Source organism: Nannospalax galili, unplaced genomic scaffold (assembly GCF_000622305.1).
Source record: "Nannospalax galili isolate Female #2095 unplaced genomic scaffold, S.galili_v1.0 scaffold3, whole genome shotgun sequence".
Classification (NCBI taxonomy): domain Eukaryota; kingdom Metazoa; phylum Chordata; class Mammalia; order Rodentia; family Spalacidae; genus Nannospalax; species Nannospalax galili.
This window is the reverse complement of record NW_008351466.1, coordinates 471,498-492,530: the sequence shown is the minus strand read 5'-3', so window position 1 is coordinate 492,530 and position 21,033 is coordinate 471,498.

Sequence of the window (21,033 nt, the reverse complement as noted above, 5' to 3'; positions counted from 1 at the left end):
TCCTAAAACAAAGGCCTCTAGATAGGCTGAGTATTTTCACCGGAAGGGCAGGTAGTGGGGAATGGCTGGGGGTGCCGACAACATAGCAGACAGTAGCAGGGATATCAGAATATAAGGGCTCTAGTCGGGGGAGGGAGGCTATGGGAGTGTGCTATCTAGGAAGTGAGTGTACTCCCCTTCACAATAGCTGCAAAAATAAATAAATAAATAAATAAAATATCTTGGAATAAATCCGACCAAAGACATTAAAGAACTCTACAATGAAAATTTAAATCCATAAATAAAGTCTCATTTTTAATGATACTAACATTTAGATGTTTGCACATGCATCTCTAATCTCTATGTGTTTGTTACTAGTCATATTCGGTTACACTCAGATCCTTGCCACCTGAGTATGGATATAAAGTCATAGGTAGATTTTAATGGTAATGTTTATCACCTCTACTATTTAACAGGAAGTAAGTTTTTATTCTTTCTCCTTAAATATAACTCATTTTAAAAATTTGTTGATTTTTTGTGTGTGTATCAAACAGAACATCCCAAACAATATTATTCATCTATATTCCCACATCCCAAATGGCACCCTCCTATAGCCTCCCCCTACCCACTGGAGCCTGTATACTCTGTTATCCCTGCTACTGTCCCCTGTGTTGTCAGCACCCCCAGCCATTCCCCACTACACACTACTTGTCCATCTGGTGAATCTAGACAGCCTATCTACAGGTCTTTGTTTTAGGAAGGTCAGCTGTTCCTCATCTAGCAGCAATCAGTTGTCAGTATTCCTTTAGATAATTTTGGGGTCTGCTGTTCATTATCCCAGTTCTTTGCTGGGTTACTGTCTGGGAGTTTGGGGCCAAAAACTCAAAAGAAGGTATCTCCTATCTGGCACTGTTGCTTGTTATGTAGCCTTTAGCTATACACATGGACTCTTAAAAATTATATTGGCCCCTTTAATGTTTGGTTATACCTTCATTTTGGGTCTAGCCAGTGCTCTTAATGGCTGAGCCATCTCTCCAGCTCCTTAAGCAAATTCTTTTGTTTTCTTGGGGGGGTGTCTTTTTGAGACAGGGTCTTCCTGTAGCCCCAGCTGGCCTGGAACTCGCTATGTAGACCAGGCTAGGCTTGAACTCACAGAAATCCACCTGCCTCTGCCTGAATGCTGGGATTAAAGGCATGCACCTTTGGGCTACCTAATTCTCAGTAAAAACTTCATGAGCTGGTCCAAATGGTGGGGTCTCCATGGCCTCCTTCATCAAGAGGACAGGTGACTCACCATAGTTACAGGATATTTTGATAGATGCTCATATTCCCCTGGAACTTAGTCGACCTTGGAGAGCAAGGAGCAGAAACTGTCATTTATGTCCCTCTCACCAAATTAGTATAGGCCTCAATGTATGGCTGTTAAACATCCAACAAGGTTAGTTCCACCAGTCTGGTACTTTTAATTACCATGTCCCATGAAGATCAAGCTTGGGCAAAGACTAAACATTCTCAGATAAACATTGCCTAGACATATTATATTCCTTGATCTAGTTATATGTATAATTTGTCAGTTAGTTGTTTGACTAATATGGTTCCCTCTGTTTTTTTAAAACTAGCTAGGCATTATTTATCTCTCACATTGTCTAACCCTTCCACCCTGGTTTCCCCATTCAAGGTGACCCCATTTTTACCATTTCTCCCTTATTAATATCCTTCTCCTATGGTCCTACGTCTCTTGAGCTCCTCTTTCCCTTTATCTCCAGGCTCCTTGTATAAGCTTCCCTCCCCTTTCCCCTTATAATAACCCCATTTTTATCCATATCTCCCTTATTAACACCTGTTTCCTACTGTTCTTCTCTTTCAGATTCTTTCTTTTCCTTTACCACCTAGTTCCTTTTCATTATCCTCGTTCCTGTAGTTATGTTTGGATACATACTTAGTTATCAGGATTTGGTGCTAGGATCAACATACGAGGGAGAACATAACATTGTTTTTTTTTTTCCTGAGTCTGTGCTACTTCACTTAGTATAACAGTTTCTAGTTCCATCCATTTACCTGTAAATTTCATGTTTTCATCTTTCTTTATTGCTGAGTAAAACTCCATCGTACAAATGAACCAGATTTTCATTATCCACTCGTCAGTTGAGGAACACTTAGGTTGCTTCCATCTCTTAGATACTGTGAAAAAGAGAAGCAACAAACATGGATGTCTTCACAATAGGATGAATTCTTTGGGTTTATGCCAAGGAGTGATATAGCTGTGTCAAATGGTAGGTTTATTTGTAGTTTTTTTTGAGTTCTCCACACTGCTTTCCATAGGGGTTGAACAAGCTTGCAATCCCACCAGCAGTGGATGAGTGTTCCCCTTTCCCCACATCCTCTCCAAAATTTGCTATCATTTGTTCTCTTGATTTTAGCCAGTCTAACTCAGGTAAGATGAAATTTTAAAGTGGTTTTAATTTGCACCTCCCTAATTATTAGTGATGTTGAACATCTTTTAAGATGCTTCTTAGCCATCTTTATTTTTTTGGTGGGGGGGGGATCTCTCTGTTCAGCGCCTTAGCTCATCTTTTAATTGGGTTACTTCCTTTCTTGATTCTTTGTCTGTTTTTTGAGTTCGTTATATATTCTGGATGTTAAACCTCCATCAGATGTGTCGCTGGTGAAGATTTTCTCCCATTTTGTGGGTTTTCTCTTCACTTTCTTGGTTGCTTCTTTTGATGTACAGAAGCTTTTTAGTTTAATGAGGTTCCATTTGTTGATTCTTGACCTTGTTTCCTGGGCAGTTGATGTGTGGTTTAGAAAATCCTTTACTACACCTATACCTTGTAGGTTATTGCCAATGTTTTCTTCTAACAGTTTCACTGTTCCAGACTTCACATTGAGGCCTTTGATCCATTTGGAGTTGACTTTTGTACAAGGTGAAAGATAGGGATTTAGTTTCATTATTCTACAGGTGGAGTTCCAGTTTTTCCAGCACCATTTGCTGAACATGCTGTCTTTCCTCCAGTCAATGTTCTTTGCCCCTTTGTCAATTATTAGGTAGCTGAAATTGAATGTACTCATATTTGGGTCTTCAATTTTGTTCCACTGATCTATAGATCTATTTTTGTGCCAGTACCATGTTGTTTTATGACTATAACTCTGTTATACACTTTAAAACCTGGTATAGTATTCCCCCAAGCATTGCTCTTAGTGCCCAAGTTTGCTTTGGCTATCTGAGGTCTTTCGTGTTTTCGTATGAATCTTAGGATGTTTTTTTCCAATTCTGTGATTGGCATTGTATTGAATCTATAAATGGCTTTTGGTAGGATGGTCATTTTCACAATGTTAATTTTCCAGTCTATAAGCGTGGGAGATCTTCTGATGTCTTCCTACACCTCTTTCTTTAAAGATTTAATATTTTCATTGTAGAGGTCTTTAATGTGTTTGGTCAGGTTTATTCCAAGATGTTTTATTTTATTTTTTTGCACCTATTCTGAAGGGGTCCATTCTGATATCCTTTTCACATCTTTTACAATCTCATTTTCTTTCTTTCTTTTTTTTAAATTGTGAGACATAATAAATTTAACAAATAAAATTTCCATTTGTTGTGAGAATTCTTTTCCTGGGGATGCTAAGCAATGCTTATGCCCTTTTAAGGTTCTAGTGTCAAACCAGTGTTTGATTAAAGTTTTACTTGGGAACCAATGAATTTACTGAACTTACTTCCTGAGATATCTGAGGGGTTGTTGAGGTATATGAATGACCTGAGGGTATGCACACTGGAAAGCCTTTACCAAGAGTGGTTCACGCCTTCTCTTCCTAGCCTTCCCCAAATTCTATACTTTAGCCCTCCCTAAATCCAGGAGACCATGTGTTATTTGGGGTCACATTACATTCAGTTGGCTGGGAAGAGTGGTTTGATACTCTCTGGTGAGGGGCTTGATCCTGCTTGCCCCTCCTTTAATGAAGGAGCACAACTGACAACAAGTCCAAATTTGATGATGTTTAGCAATCAGACACTGCTGAAGTCTTGATGATAGTAGTTATTTCATGCAGAAGAGACTGCTGTAAAGTATCATCTTATTAAAAATACATGGAATTTAAGAGGATTTGGTGCTAGGATCCACAAATGAAGGAGAACATACCTATTTTATTTTTCTGAGTCTGTGTTACTTCACTTAGTATAACAGTTTCTAGATCCATCCATTTACCTGCAAATTTCATTATTTCATCTTTCTGTATTGCTGAATAGAACTCCATTGTGTAAATATACCACATTTTTGTTAACTCATCAGTTGAGGGGCACTTAGATTGCTTCCATCTCTTAGCTCTTGTGTACCAATGTCTCTACAATAGGATAAGTTCTTTGGGTATATGCCAAGGAGTGGTATAACTGCGACATATGGTAGGTTCATTTTTAGTTTTTAAGTAGTTTTCCACACTGTTTTCCATAGGGATTGCATGAGTTTGCAATCCCATCAGCAGTGAATGAATGCTCCCCTTTCTCCACATCCTTGCCAGCATTTGGTATCATTTGTTCTCTTGATCCTAGCCAGTCTGGTTGGGGTAAGATGATACCTTAGAGTGGTTTTAATTTGCATTTCCTTACTTAGGAACAATGTTGAACACTTTTTGAGTTGTTTCTTAGCCATGTTTACTTCTTCCTTTGAGAACTCTCTGTTTAGATCTTCAGCCCATCTTTTAATTGGGTCATTTGGTTTCTTGATTCTTTGTTTTTTGAGTTCTTTATATATTCCGGATGTTAAACCTCTGTCAGATGTGTCACTGGTGAAGTTTTTTTCCCCATTCTGTTAGTTTTCTCTTCATTTTTCATTGTTTCTTTTGCTGTAAAGAAGCTTTTTAGTTAAATGAAGTCCCACTTTTGATTGCTGACCGTAATTCCTGAGCAACTTCTGTCCGATTTAGAAAATCCTTTCCTACATTTATATCTTGTAAGTTACTGCCAATATTTTCTTCTAATAGTTTCATGGTTTCTGGTTTCACATTGAGGTCTTTGATCCATTTGGAGTTGACTTTTGTGCAAGGTGAAGATACGGATCTACTTTCATTCTTCTAAAGATGGAGATCCAGTTTTGCCAGCAGCGTTTGTTGAAGATGCTGTCTTTCCTCCATTATGTGTTCTTGGCACCTTTGTCAAATATCAGGTGGTTAAAACTGCTTGTACTCGGGTTGGGTCTTCAGTGATGTTCCATTGATCTATGTGTCTATTTTTGTGCTAGTAACATGCTGTTTTTATGACTATACTTCTGTAGTATACTTTGAGATCTGGTACAGTAATCCCCCAAGTGCCGATCTTTGTGCTCAGGGTTGCTTTGGCTATCTGGGTCCTTTTATGCTTCTATATGAATTTAAGAATTTTTTTTTCTAATTCTGTGAAGCATGCCATGGGGATTTTGATTGGGATTGCACTGAATGTATATATTGCTTTTGGTAGGTGGTCATTTTCACAATATTAATTCTTTGAATCCATAAGCATGGGAGGTCTTTCCATCTCCTGGTGTCTTCCTCAATCTCTTTAACAATTTAAAATTTTCATTGCAGAGATATTTGGTGTCTTTGATCAAGATATATTTTTTTGCAGCAATTGTGAATGGAGGCATTTCCCTGTACTCTTTCTCCAATTGCTTGTTATTAGTATATAGAAAGGCTACTGATATTTGTAGATTCATTTTATAACCTGCCACTGTACTGAAAGTGTTGATCAGTTCTAAGAGTTTTCTGGTGGAACTTTTAGGATCTTTTAGGTATACTATTGTATCATCTGCAAAATGTGATAGTTTGACCTCTTCTTTTCTAGTTAGTACTCTTTTAATTTCCCTCTCATGTCTTAATGCTCTAGCAAGAGTTTCAAGCACGATGTTGAAATGGAGTAGAGATAACAGACATCGTTGTCTTGTTCCTGATTTTAATGTGAATGCTTCCAGTTTTTCTCCGTTTAGAATGATGTTGGCCGTGGGTTTGTTGTATATCACTTTAATTATGTTGAGATATGTTCCCTCTAGTCCAATTCCCTCTAGGACTTTGAACATAAATGCATGCTGAATTTTGTCAAAAGTCTTTTCTGCATCTATGGAGATAAAGATGTCTTTTTTGTCTTTGAGTCAATTTGTGTCATTATTGACTTGCGTATATTGAACCATCCCTGCATCTCTGGAATAAAGCCTACTTGATCATGGTGAACTTTTTGATGTGTGTCTGTACGCAGTTTGCAAGTATTTTGTTGAGAATTTTTGCATCTATGTTCATTAAGGCTATGGGTCTATAGTTTTCTTTTTTTGGTTGTATCTTTACCTAGTTTGGGTATTATAGTGATGCTGGCTTCATTGAAGGAATTTAGGAGTGCTCCCTCTGTTTCTATCATTTTAAATAATTTAAGTAGTATCAATTGGAGGTCTTCTTTAAATGTCTGGTAGAATTCTGTTGTAAATCCATCTAGGCCTGGGGTTTTTGTTTTAGTTGGGAGGCTTATATTTTATGGGTCTGTTTAAACTGTTGATCTCTTCTTGGTTTAACTTTGGTGGCTCCCATGATTTTAGATATTCATCCATTTCTTTTAGATTTTCAAATTTAGTAGAGTATAGGTTTTTAAAATATTCCCTGGACCTTCCGAGTGTCTGTTGTGATGTTTCCCCTTCCATCTCTGATTTTGTTGATTTGTATTTGCTCTTTCTTTCTTTTGGTTAACTGGGCTAGGGGGTCTGTCTGTCTTGTTTAGCTTTTCAAAGAACCAACTCTTAGAGTCATTGATTCTTTGTATTGATTTCTTTGTTTCTCTTTCATTAATTTCTGCTCTTATTTTTGTTATCTCTTCTCTTCTGCTGGGTTTGGGTTTCATTTCATTTATTCTTGCCTTTCCAGCAAGTTGCAATGTTAAGTCATTTATTTGTGTTCTTTCTGATTTTAAATGAATGCACTTAGAGCTATAACTTGTCCTTTTCATTTAGTTCCATGAATACTTTTATTTCTTTCTTAATTTCTCCTTTGACCCATTTATCATTTAGGAGTGTGTTGTTTAATCTCAATGTGTCCATGTGGTGATTAGGCCTTCTTCCAGTGTTGATTGTAAGCTTTATTGCTTTGTGGTCCGATGGAATGCATGGAATTATTTCAATTTTTTTGTATTTGTTGAGGTTTGTTTGGTGGCCCAGTATGTGGTCAGTTGTTGAAAAAGTTCCATTTGATGCTGAATAGAAAGTGTGTTCTTTGATGCTTGGGTGGAATATTTGCAAGTTGTCTGTTAGGTCCATTTGATGTATGGTATCATTTAATTCAGATGTCTCTCTATTTATTCTTTGTCCAGTTTCCCTGTCTAATGGAGATAGTGGGGTATTGAAATCCCCTACTCTTTCCATTTTATTATTCTTTTGATGTGATTTTTGGCATGTGAATTTCTTTTGTTGTTGTGATTCTGATATGAGAATTAAGTTGAAATATGCTTCTGTTTGTATTATTGGTGTGCCTTGGTCTTTTTCTTATTGGTTATGTAAAGCTGGTTGGTCCAGGTTTCAGCTTCTCTCATGTTTTATTTTGGCGGGAACTGATGGCTTCAGATCAGCTCCTCAGGAGAACCCACAGAAGTCCAAGTCAGGTTCTAGTCAGGTACAGTCAGGGTTCCTTCTGAGTTTTGGTCTTTTCATGGTGTCCCACATCTCTTGCATATTTGGACCCCGACTAGCAGGAACTCAGAGCAAAATTTGGGAAGTTCCCTAAGGGGGGGGCAATTTTGGGCTTCTCAGTTGGTCTGCGGAATTCTCTCCCACTGTGCCAGAGGGAGGCCAAAATAGGCACTCTCTGGTGGTCTGCTGAGATCACAGCCACTACATAGATGGCGGTCTGAACCTGCCTTCTCAGGCTGTCTGCTAAGATCTCAGCCTTATCCTACCAAAGCCAGGTCTGCCCTGGAGCCTAGGAAGGGGCCTCAGGAAATCCCAGTTGGGGTTTGGGTAATGTGCAGTTAGGGGAAGCTCACCACCATGTGGAGGCAGGATCCAAGCACTCTCAGGAAGTCCCTTGTGTTCTCAGCCCCTATGCCAGAGAGAGGCTGGAACAGGCACTCTCTGGCTGCCTGCCTCAGTAGTATTTTTAAAAGACTCATCTAGTGTTGAATTATGTACTAGTGCTCATCTATCTTAATTTATTTCTTCATTTTCCTAGAAATAAAATCTAGACTGCTTCCAATTCCCTGTTACCTCAAACTCTGTGCTAGATGTCCTCATGCATATCCCTTATGGACCTATGTGCGAAGTGTTCTGAATACATATATAAAAAGAAATTTGAGCACTGGGCCTCAGGGTATATGCATAATTAATTTAAGTGCTGTGAGGTTGCTCTTTGTAATAGCAGTTCCATTCTAAGCTCTAATCAGCTGTTTTCTTTATTTCTGTTCCCTTAGGAGTAATTGGTGTGTCGCTGCTTTCCAATTTTGCCAATAGAATAAATACAAATTGACTGTATTTTAATTATTGATTATCTGAATAATAATCTCTTCACCTAGTTCCAAAAATTTTGGTTTTTCTTTTCTTCAAGTATAATTTTAACTATATTTTATCAGTTTAGGGCAGTGTGTTTCTGTCTTTTTCTTTTTGAAGGAGTACTTTACATATATCAGTTATTAACCCTTTGTTAAAGATCCTGCAAAGATTTTTTTTCTATCAGCTGTTAACTTTGTTCTCGGTGTCCACTACTGAATAAAATTCTTCCTTTTATGCAGTCAAATGTCCTAGGTTTTTGTCTTTTTATATCTACTTCTGGTGTGTGTGTGTGTGTGTGTGTGTGTGTGTGATACCTAAGGCCTTGTGCATGCTAAGAAGGATCTCTGCCACTGAGCTACATTCCCAGTCCTACTTCTGTTATTTCTAAGTTTTAGTTTAAGGAATTGATATTTACTCTAAGACATAAGGATACATTCTTATATTATTTTTAATTAATTAATTAGAATGCGTTATGCATATATGTGTGCATGATTGTGGGTGTACAAGTACATATGTATAAGCTTGTGTGTAGAAGTCAGAGGGAAACCATGGTTGTTATTCATTTAGATGCTTTCCTCCTCTATTTTTGAGCTAGGGTCTCTCATTGCCTTGGAACCCCAAGCAGGCTCCACTGGCTAGCCAACAAGCTCCAGAGATCTTCCTTTCTCTACCTCTCCAGTGCTGGGTTACAAGCAGGCAACTATTCCTGGACTTTTGTATGTGGGTTCTGGGGGATCAAAGTCAGGTCCCCATGTTTGTCCAGGAAGTACTTCACTGACTTAGCTGTCTCCTCAGACAGTGCACTTTTAATAATAACTTCATAATTTTAGATTTTGTATTTTGATTGTTTATTCTCCAGAGTTCAAGTTTGTACTTGATGCTAGGGAAATATGAATGGTAAACCAGTATTTGTCAACAGTATATAGTAAATAGTCCATCTAGTCCCACTAATTTGAACTAAGTTTTCTAAAACTTAGATTTGTGATGGTTATTTTAGAGTATATTGTTTCTTAAGACTTTCTCTAAGCCTTTCTGTTAATATATGTGTCTTTCCCATGCTACCTTTTTTACTCTGGTATGGCAGGGATAGGTAGCACTCAGCAAATGATCTTTGTACTTACTTTTTCTACTTGCCTTGTAGTTAGAGTCATATGATTATTTTTGGACAAGATACTATAAGTAAAAGTCACGTCACTTACATTTTGTATGAAAGGTCTTATGTTGAGGTGGAAGAGCCACGAGCCTGAAGAAACCTGTGTGTCTGAGCTGTGGACTTGCCTATTCTCGATAATTCCTACAATACATACACATTAAAGTCATGCGTTTTTCTCGAAATCCTGGTTTTACTGAACCTCAATTTTTTTGATACTATCATTTTAGTTTTTAGAAAACTTAGTTCAAATTAGTGGTTTTATTCACATCTTTAACTTTTGCAGGAATCCAAACAGACTGATGTCAATGGCATAGTTCTTTTTAGAAAAGATATTTCTTTATTTTTTCATAGATTATTTTTCAATTTAAAATACAGCTTTTTATATTTAACATGTTACAAAATTTAGCAGATTTATGCAATGCTGAATTTACATAAAGGCATTGCAAATAATACAATTGATTAAAAAACTTCTATCACATGCCTTTGTTTTGATTATTTAAAATTTCTTTTTGTTAAAAATTTTTTATTGATTTTTTTCAATTCATGAATTTTATTTTATTTATTTTTACATTCTTTTTAAAAAATTATTTAATAACCATATGATTAGAAGAAGCATTTCATTGCAGCATTAACATATTCAATAACAATTTCCAGAGCAAAGATGCATGTCTTTCAAAATTGGTTGTAAATTTTTAGGTTCACAGTTGAATTAATACAGTTATACAATATTGAACTCAACATAAACCCCATAAGACATAAAACTGAATGAGGTCTTAAACTTTAAAAAATATCTCCATTGCATTTTAAAATATACTGTTTCATGGGCTCAGCAACATGGACTGTGAACTGCCTTAAAAAGCAGGCCTGATTTTACTCTCTTTGGCCTCTATTCTTTTTTGTTGTTGTTGTTGCTGTTTTGTTTTTAAAATTTCAATTGAATTTTTGTGTATTTCATACAGAAAATCATCTTTATACCCCTTTCCCCTTTTGGAACCCTCCTATAGCCCCCTCTCCCCGCCACTGGAGTTCATACCTTCTGTCATTTGCATTAAGGCTTATCAAGTAAAGTTAGTGTCCCCAGATGTTCCTCAGTGCAAGTTCATTCACTGGGATCTAGTCAGTCTGTCTAGAGTCCCTCCCTTTAAGAAGATCAGCTCATTCTCCCCTAGCAGTAATTGGCTGCCAAGAATTCTTCACCTAAGATTTGGGCCTGCTGTTCATTTCTGTGCTGGTTTTTGTCTGCCTCAGTTTGCATGAGTCTTGTGTATGCTGACACCATTGCTATAGTTTCATAGGCTTAAAATAACACAAGAAACTTAAACATTTAAAAACATCTCCTCAAATTCTTACCACCACAGCAAAGTAATAAAACTAAAGATCAAAGTCCCCACATGAAGCAACTTTTACAAACAATTTCTAAAGAACAGATCAAAATTATCATAAGACTGCATGCTAAAGAGATTAAAACTTAAAAAAAAAAAGAACACTTCTGCTGTGACGAAGGGACAGAAGTCCACAGGCAAAAAGGAACAGACAATGAAGGGCACTACTACTTCCTTTCTGACCAGTCTGTCATAAGTCCGAACTTGTCAGAGCATCTAACAAAGAGATTTATAAACCTTTTTAAAACAGGCACCAATGCTTAGTAATTTTGTTCTCAATTGTTTGACACAGGTTCTTAGTACATAGTTCAGGCTGGCCTCAAATTTTCAACCCTCCTGCTTCAGCTCTCCAAGACCTGGGATTACATGCAGGGGCCACAGGGAAGTGCAGAAAAAGGAGTTGGATCCCCTGGAGCTGTAGTTACAGGTGATTGTGAGTCTCCTGTAAACCTAGTGCTCCTATAGTGGATAGGGAATTGGAGACAGAACAATCCCTGGAAGCTCACCTGCCAGCTAGCCTTTCACATGCACCTGCTAACAACAGACCCTATTTCAAACAGGATGGAACGTGAGGACTGACACTAAAGGCTATCCTCTGACCCACACACTACCATGATGGGCATCCCTCCCCCACAAACATACACATGATTTAAAAAAAATGTGGGTACCTTATGTACAAACATTGAGATGCTAACTCTGAACAATCTCGGAGTATCTGACAACAGTGCCAAAGGGCCTGAGTCAGGTAACTCCCTCTTCCCTGGGCTTTGGGCAGTGTGGGTGATCACATACACGTCCCTGTCTCTACGCAGTTTCTCATCATTTCTGCTTGCTTCAGGGCTGTGAGCACACTGTTGAAGCAGTCTCCTTGCATTTCTCCTTGTCTTTCTTTCTTAACAATCACAACAAAGTCATTGCCAGTCAGTTTGACATCCTCAGGATCTTAAGATTCACGGGTGAAGTCCGCAACTTCAACTCCAGCAGTTTCCAGGACTTCTGTGGGTTTTGCTTTTGAGGCAATAAGGATCGAAGCTGCTTCTGGATTCATTCTGCCATGTTCTCGTTGAGGTTTTCTTGTATCCATTGTGCTTTTTGACTTCAATCCATAGAAAAAGGAGTGATCTCCATGCTTTGCAGGGAAATGGATGTTTTCAACCTCTCGTGCCCGCTGATATTCATCCTCCAGTTTACAAAGAATTTGGAGCCAGTTAGACTTCCTGTATCTTCAAGTCTTGGAGATGGTCTGGTCTGTCAGGTTCTACAAGGATCGGCTCCTTCGCCAACACTGGTGGAAATCCCTATTATTATTTCTTTATTTAGTTTTCAATATTTTAAAACTTCTGTTATGCTTCTTTTATAACCCACAGAATATTTAAAAGCATATTTTAAAAGTCCCACACACAAGCATTTGGTTTTGCAGTTGTATTAGTTTGTGTAAGATTGGGTATCACTATGTATCTCAGGCTGGCCTTAAAATGGTGATCCTCCTGCCTTAGGCTTCCAAGTGTCACTATGGCTGGCTCATGTTTTTAAATATTTTGTTATTTTTATTTTACATGTATGAGTGTATTGCCTGCATGTGTGTAAGTGCACCCATGTCATGAAACACCTGCAGAGGTCAAAAGAGGGTGTCTGATCCCCTGTAACTGGAGCTATGGATGGTTGTTAGCTGCCATGTGGGTGATGGAAACTGAACCCAGGTCCTCTGCAAGAGCAGTCAGTACTCTTAACCACTGAGCCATCTCTCTAGCCCATGTTTTGTTTTTTTGAGACAGAGTCTCATATAGTTCAGGTTGACCTTGCACTCACTGAGTAGCCAAGGATGGCCTTGAACTCCTTATCCTCCTGCTTCAGTCTCCCAAGTAGTGGGATTATAGGTCTATTCTGGTAGGCTGAGCTTGGCAGATAGGATTTAAAATGTTATCTTGTTTATTTCTATTTCAATTGCATTTTGGTCAGATAAGCTGATCTTTATGCCAAAGATTCTTTGAAACTTGTTGATAATTGACATATAGCTAAGTTCATGATCAGTTGCTGTAAATACACAGTGTTTGCTTGGAAAAAAGGGGCATCTTCCTTTTACTGAGTTCGATATGTGTCTATTAAATCAGTCTGTTGACTGCAATGTTCAGTATTTGGTATCTTTACTACCTGTTTTCTTCTCTTTGTTATTTAAGTACTTTAAAGAGTATATTGAATTCTTCTGCATAACTGCTTATTTATTCGTTTCTTTTATAGCTCCATGAGTGCTTTCTTTCTTTAATACTTTTGGTTATTACCTTTTCCTTCATACACGAATGCACTTTATTTTGATCAGATCAACCCCTCACTCTTTCCCTATGCTTCCAAATCCTCCCCCCACATTCCCTTCCCAACTTCATGTTCATATAAAACCTACTGAGTCCAGTTAGTGTTGCCTGCATGTATGTGACTGTAGGGTTGTCTACAGTAGCATGGATAGACCTAACGTTTTTAAGACCCGGCCTAGAACTTGCTACATAGCCTAGGCTGGCCAAGAACTCTAGAATCCCTTGTCTCTGTCTTCCAAGTGCTGGGAATACAGACATACACCACCATGCTGGGCAACATTTTCTTCTTATAGTTTTGAGATGACGTCATTGAATATTCACACATACAGATTTTTGTGGTGAATTGTGACTTTACAATCATTTTTAAGGGTTTTATTTTTAAATCCTTATGTACTTACAGGAAATTGCAAGAATAGTAAAGAGACATCTGTATTTTCAAATAGTTTTTTTCTCAATGTTTAAATTGTCCAAAACTATTGTATAATATCAAAATTAGGAAATTGATATTAATAAAAAATGTATATATAATTATGTAGTTCAAAGTTTCTCTTTGCTTATTCTTCATCACATAGTTAGATTTTCGAACTTGGACAGTATCTTTTAACTAGTAGTGCAGCTTATTTTCACATACTGTGATAACTAATGCATTTGAAGTGTGTGTTTTCTGTTTGTCTATTTCAAAAGTTTTGTTTTTCTCATTTCTTTCTTCTTTTGGATTCAACAGATTTTTCTCCTGAGTAGTTTTTTTTTTCAGTGTTTTAGACATACAATCTTTTGACTCTCTGTCTCAGTCTCTCTCTGTGTGTATATATGGCTAGAGATAGATGTTGGGTGCCTTCCTCAATCACTCTCCACCTTAATTAGTAAGATGGGGGTCGAGGTGGGGGAGAGGGCCTGAATGTGATCAAAATACATTTATGAAATTCTCACATCAATAAAAAATTTTATTAATTATTAATTTTATTTTTATTGATGTGAGAATTTCATACAATGTGTTTTGATCACATTCAGACCCTCTCCCCCACCTCGACCCCCATCTTACTACTCTCCAATTTTATGTCCTCTATTATTATTATTATTTGTCTTTTCTTAAAGGTCTATCAGGTGTAATCTATGTTCTCCAAATTCTCCTGGGTGTGAGTCTATCCCTTAGTCTGGTCAACTTACCAGGCATCAAGAAAAGTGACTCTACCACTCCCAGCAGCTATAGATCCTCAGCTAGTGCTGGACCTTCCTACCCACTTCTCCCATGCATGCTGGCTGCCTGTCTGGCTTGGGTTTGCACAGGTCTTGTGCATTCTGTCATAAGTGCTGTGGGTTCATATTTGTGACTGCCCTGTGCTAGCCACACAACAGTTTCTTTGTGTTCATCTACCACCTCTGGGTCTTGCAATCTTTCTACCCCCTCTTCCACAATGATCTCTGAGCCTTGGGAGGAGAGGGTGTGATATAGGTGTACCATTTAGAGCTGAGCATTCTGCAATCTCTTATTCTCTGCATGCAGACCACTTTTGGATATTTTTGTTAATCACCATCTACTGCAAGAAGAACCTTCTCTGGTGAGAGCTGAGAGATGCTCTAATCTATGGATATAACAATAACTGATTAGAAGTCTGTTAAATACGATGTATATTTAGCATAATGACAGTAGTAGGTTTTTGCATATGGCCTGTGACATGTCTAGTCACAGGTTCTTGGCCCTGCTAACAGTACCATGTATGTGCTCCATCTTGTGAAATGAGCCTTAAATCCAATCAGAAGCTGGTTGGTTACTCCCATAACATTTGTGCCACAATTGCACCAGTGGGCATATTTTACCAGGCCAGTTGCTATTGTAGTTTGCATCACAGCTGGATAAGGTTATTGATTACCTTTGTTTGCCAGTAACATGCATAACACCTTGCAGAGCTATTAAATCTAGCCAGTAGACATGAAGCTTCAAGGTCAGTGCCAGTTTGACTTCTTGTTTAGTCTATGACTCAGTGTCTTCAGCAATAGGCTCTTATTGTCGAGTTTTGGTGGGTAACCAAGTACAATGGCAATAACCAGTGTTGTTTGAAGGTCTATGGGACCTCCTTGGTCAACAACTCCAAAGATGGAGATCATACCTTGCATTGGGATTTTTATCTGCTAGCCTGTACACCCCTTAATGTTCGAGACAGGGTCTCTCATTGAATCTCTGGAACTTATCAATTTGGTTAGGCTGGCTAATTGGCTAGTGAGCTCTAGGGATTTGCCTGTGTCCACCTTCCAAATGCTGAGATTATAGATGTAACCTTGAATTTTATGTGAGGATTCAAACTCAGATCTTCATGCTGGTACAGCAAGCACTTTACCCAGCTTGATACATTCTATGTCTATTATTTTAGTCATTGCTGCTTAAATTTTACTTTTCATATTTTATTTAACTCTAGAGATAATCAACATATTAGATTTTTTGGTCTTTTTGAGACAGTGTCTTCCTGTAGCCCCAGCTGACCTGGAACTCTCTATGTAGACCAGGCTGGCCTCAAACTCACAGAGATCCACCTGCTTCTGCCTCCCAAGTGCTGGGATTAAAGGTGTGTGCCACCATGCATAGCTAAAATCAACATATTGTTTATAATGATAGTTTCAAGTGTCGATGTGATTCAATTGGACTGATTTTATATTCAAAATAAAGCTTATTTTAAAATCTTTAATACTCTCTGTTCCTTTTAGATTTTATTTTTAACTATGTGTGTGTGTGTGTGTGTGTGTGTGTGTGTGTGTGTGTCTGTGCATGTGAGTGAAGATAACCGTGGAGGCCAAAAAAGTGTGTTGAATCCAGTTGAGCTGGGGTTATATGTGGGACTTTCCGTGAGTTACCAGATGTGGGCTCTGGAAACTGAACTTAGGTTTTCTGCAAGGGCACCAAATGCTCTCAATGGCTGAGCCATTTGTCCAGGCCCCTCTTTGTTCTTATCTTGTAATCAGTTGACCTTAGAACTAAGATATTTTAAAATTTCAGAGTATGGGTCTCATATGAGATACTTTTCTATTTTCCTTATCATCAGGGCAAGTGGGAACTACCCTTTTAAAAGCCCAAAGAGACTTAGGATTTCCCAAATCACTTATTTCAGTTATCAGTATTCTTAGCTTCACTAAAGAAATCTAGCAAGGTGGTAAATTCATCTTATATTACAATTAAGTACTGAACAAGTCTAATTTTGAAATTCATTCTTTAAGAGATCTGACAGCTCTAAGTGGAAAGAGATTCTTATAGTAGCTTCTGTAATTTATTTTATGTTTTGCATTGAACTCCATATTCATGCTTGCTAATTGTTTTCACTAAAAGTCCTCAGTGTCCTTAGAAACAAATATCTGATCTCATTTGATTCCTAAGGAATATTTTAATGGCCATATTTCAGTAATAACAGAATAATATATAGCTGTTACTAAATTTACAGTGCTTATTATTATTTTATTAAATTAAACATTGCAAAGAACTACCCTTTTAAGACTTAGGTACACTTAATTTATGCTGTTGATGTTTCACATGTGATGTTATTTAAGTCTCTCAAACCTATACTTTAGGAAATAAAATGTCTGTTGTGTGATTTTTTTTGTTCATTCATAAGGCCAGGATACATATGTATCTTGTATTTCTGTATGGAAATGGATTTCACTTGAAGGGGATGGAAGTTTCCAAAGTTAATCTGAACAAAGGAAGATGGCTGTATTACCTTAATAACTGGGATCGAGCTTGCAGATGCTAATGTGTCCACCTGCAATATATGAGCTCAAATATTACTGCTCTTTCACCCATTTGATATGAGTATCTCAGGATCTTTATCTTTCCAGGCTCTCCTTATTAAGGATTCAGAAGATAATATGTCTATCCTCATCATAGCAATGATATCACTTATAAAATGGCTATGGGTTCAATATCACTAAAACTGAGTAAGATCAACATTAGGCTCCAGTGTCTTCCTTCAGTTCACCTCTGGAAGAACAGAAAATAGGAAAGAAAAAAGGCCACCACTTTCATTATGACTGCTAATTTCCTCAGAAAAATCTTTAAGTATGGTAAGTTGTCAAGTTTACAGGTGCACATCCAAGTTTTCCACAACTTTACTTTTCATAAAAGCTAAAGTTTTGTTGATGGTGACAAGTACCATGTAATGCTTTCCTTGAAAGAAATCACTCATTTTTGTAGGAAACCAGGATGCCAGGCCCTAGGGTGAGGTGAGCCTAAAACTTATAGGTCCAGGCTGCATTCTCTGCTTAAAGGGAGGGGCACTGAAAACAGTGGCTCTGATAATCCCTGCCTTGCAGAACACTGTTGGGCTGGCAGGAGGAAGCGGCCTGGTCATAAAAGTGCAGGCTCCCTGCTCTGTGGGAAAGCATCTTGGTCACCAACCCTTAGCTCATCTCCTTGTCCTGAACAAATAACTCAGCTATCCCTGGCTAAGAGATTAGGCCAGGTTAAAGGTTTACTCCTGAGCTAAAAGCTGAAAGTTCACCATGCTTTTAGCTCTAAGAAAGAAAACACTGTGGCCAATAAATTACTGGATGGACATTGATAACCTTGAGTAAAAGTTTAAGAATCCTTCTGGCGCCAACTAACAGACTAAATGTCCTGTTTCTTTGTACCCTAAATCTTTGTATGTGACTGCCATATCCCACGTGACTTCTAGTTCCTTGGGATGTATAAAAACCATCTGAATTCTAAAGTAAATCATCCTGTTGGGAAGACACCGGTCCCAGAGTTTGACTCTGTCACCAATCAGACCCTCTGCCCTGAAGCCAGCAGGTCCCCCGCTAAGCAAAGCCAACCTGAGTCCCTACAATTTTCAAGAAAATGCCAAAGTCATAAGTCTAAAAACATAATTTATCTAAAAGCCATTCTTAAGTATAAAGCCTGTTCCACGACCAAGCAGCTAACTCAGTTCACAACTGAGAGTGTATAAATATTTCCCTCTGAGAAAACCATTGACTTAAGCTAGCAGTACAGTGTTTTGTGCATACTTCTATTTCATCACTCAGAATATTTGACGGATATGCACTCAAGTACTGAGATTTATCAGATTGTAATTTTAGAATGAATAAGGTCTTTATCAAATAATTAAAAAATGAAACTAGATTTTTAAAAACTGAGTGTTCATTGTAAATAAGACAATCTCTACTAGGATAGTTTGATGTCTTTGTCTTGGTCTGTGCTAAGGCAGTAGTAATTTTCTCATCAGTTTTGTACCACATATCAGCCCTATGAAATTAATAAATAACATGGTAGTATTGTTTGGAGGAACTTGTAATGCAGGTTGAGAACTACTATTGTGCAATATGATCCCAATTTACATAAGGAATACAGAGATGTATATACTAAATATTTGAAAGAATTTTTACCCAGTTTCAGCTGTGTGAATATTTATGATTGGTGTGACAAATCATAACAGATGTTATCTTTTAATGTCAGCTACATCATTTCTCTGCCTTTTGACTGAGATCAAGTGTAATACCTGTATAGAAGTACATCATAATTTTAAAGAATTATTTTAATCCACAAATATTATTTATGTTCTGGTGCACAAAATGGTGTTTTTTATACACATGCACATATTATGATATGGTTAAATTAAAGAACTTTACAAAACACCTCATAGTTACTTTTTTGTGGTTAGAGAAATTAAAATCTATTGTCATAGAAATTATCAAGTGTATAATATGGTGATATTAACTCTAGAAATCATGATGTGCAATTGATCTCTTTACTTGTGTGTATAGTGCTGGAGCGCCTCAAACATACATTCTGGGCAAGTGCTCTCTACCAAGCTACATTCCTGACTCACCTTCAATGTTATTTATTTATTTTAATTGTATTTATTATTTTATTTATTTATTTATGAGAGAGAGAGAGAGAGAGAGAGAGAGAGAGAGAGAGAGAGAGAGAAACTAGTGTGTGTATGGTGGTCAGAGGAAAACTTGTGGTAGTTGGTTCTCTCCTTCCACCATTCCTTCCACCATTTGAGTCCTGGGGATCAAATTCACGTCATCAGGCTTGGTGGCAAATACATTTAGCCACTGAGCCATCTCATTGTCCCCATCTTCATTTTTAGTAGTTCTATATTTTCTTTTAGTCTTTTTTGAGACAGGGTCTCCCTGTATCCCTAGCTGGTCTTGATCTCATAGAGATCTACCTGCTTCTGCCTCCTGAGTGCTGGGACTAAACACATGTGCCACCACACTCAGATAGTAGTTGTATGTTTTCTTTCCTTTTTAAAGTTTATTTAATAACCACACAATTAGAAGAAGCATTTCATGACAACAGCATTGACATATTCAATAACAATTTCCAGAGCTAAGATGCATCTGTTGCAAAATTGGCTGTAAATTTTTAGGTTTACACTTGCATTAATACAGTTATACAATATTGTACTCAGTATAAACCATTTAAGAGATAAAATTAAATGAGGTTTTAACCTTTAACAAAGATCTCCATTTCATTATTAAAATACACAGTTTCATACCGAAAAATTCATTTTTAATGCAATTGATACTAGGATGTTTGCACATGTGGTTATAATCTCTATATATCTTATTGTTACTAGTCACAGTCGGTTACTTTCTGAGCTCCTTGGAATCTGAGCATGTATATAAAGTCACCAGGTAGATTTCAATGGTAATGTTTTCCACATCTACTAATTATAAAGGAGCAAATTTTTATGCTTTGAAGAATTTTTAAAAATTTTAAAAAATTTAATAACCACATGATTAGAAGAAGCATTTCATTACAGCTTTAACATATTCAGTAACACACTCCAGAGCAAGGATACATCTCTTTCAAAAGTGGCTGTAATTTTTAGGTTCACAGTTGAATTAATACAGTTATACAATATTGAACTCAGTATAAACACTGCAATATATAAAATTGAATGAGTTTTTACCCTTTAAAGATCTCCATTTCAAGATATGCTGTTTCCTACATTTTTTAATATTATTTTTTTTAGAAGAAGCATATCATTACAGCTTTAACATGCCCAATAAAAGTTTCCAGAGCAAAGACACAGCTCCTTCAAAAGTGGCTATAAAATTTCTAGGTTTGCTGTTGAATCACTACAGTTATACAATATTGAACTCAGTATAAACCCTGTAATACATAAAACTTCTAAAATACACTTTTTCTTACAGAAAGACTCATTGTTTTTGCTACTAACACTGAGATGTTGGCACATGTGTCTCTAATCTGTATGTATCTGATTATTACTAGTCATAATTGTTTGCACTCGGATCCTTGGCAACTGTGTATGGCTGTAAAGTCATTGGGTAGATTTCAATGGTAATGTTCATCACCTCTACTAATTAACATGACATAAACTTTTATGCTTCCTCCTCAAATATAATACATTTTTAAAATTTGTTGATTTATTTCTGTGTGTGTATATCACACAGAACATCCCAAACCATCTTATTCAACTACATACCCACCTCCCAGATGACACCCTCCCATAGCCTCCCTCCCCCCACTAGGGCCCTTATACTCTGCTACTGTCCACTGTGTTGTCGGCACCCCCAGCCATTCACCTCTACTTGTCCATCTGGTGAATCTAGTCAGCCTATCTAGAGGTCTTTGTTTTAGGAAGGTCAGCTGTTCCTCATCTAGCAGCAAAAAGTTGTCAATATTCCTTTAGATAAGATTGGGGTCTGCTGTTTATTTTCTGAGTTCTATGCTGGATTATGATCTGGGAGTCCTTTGGGCCACCCAGGCCAAA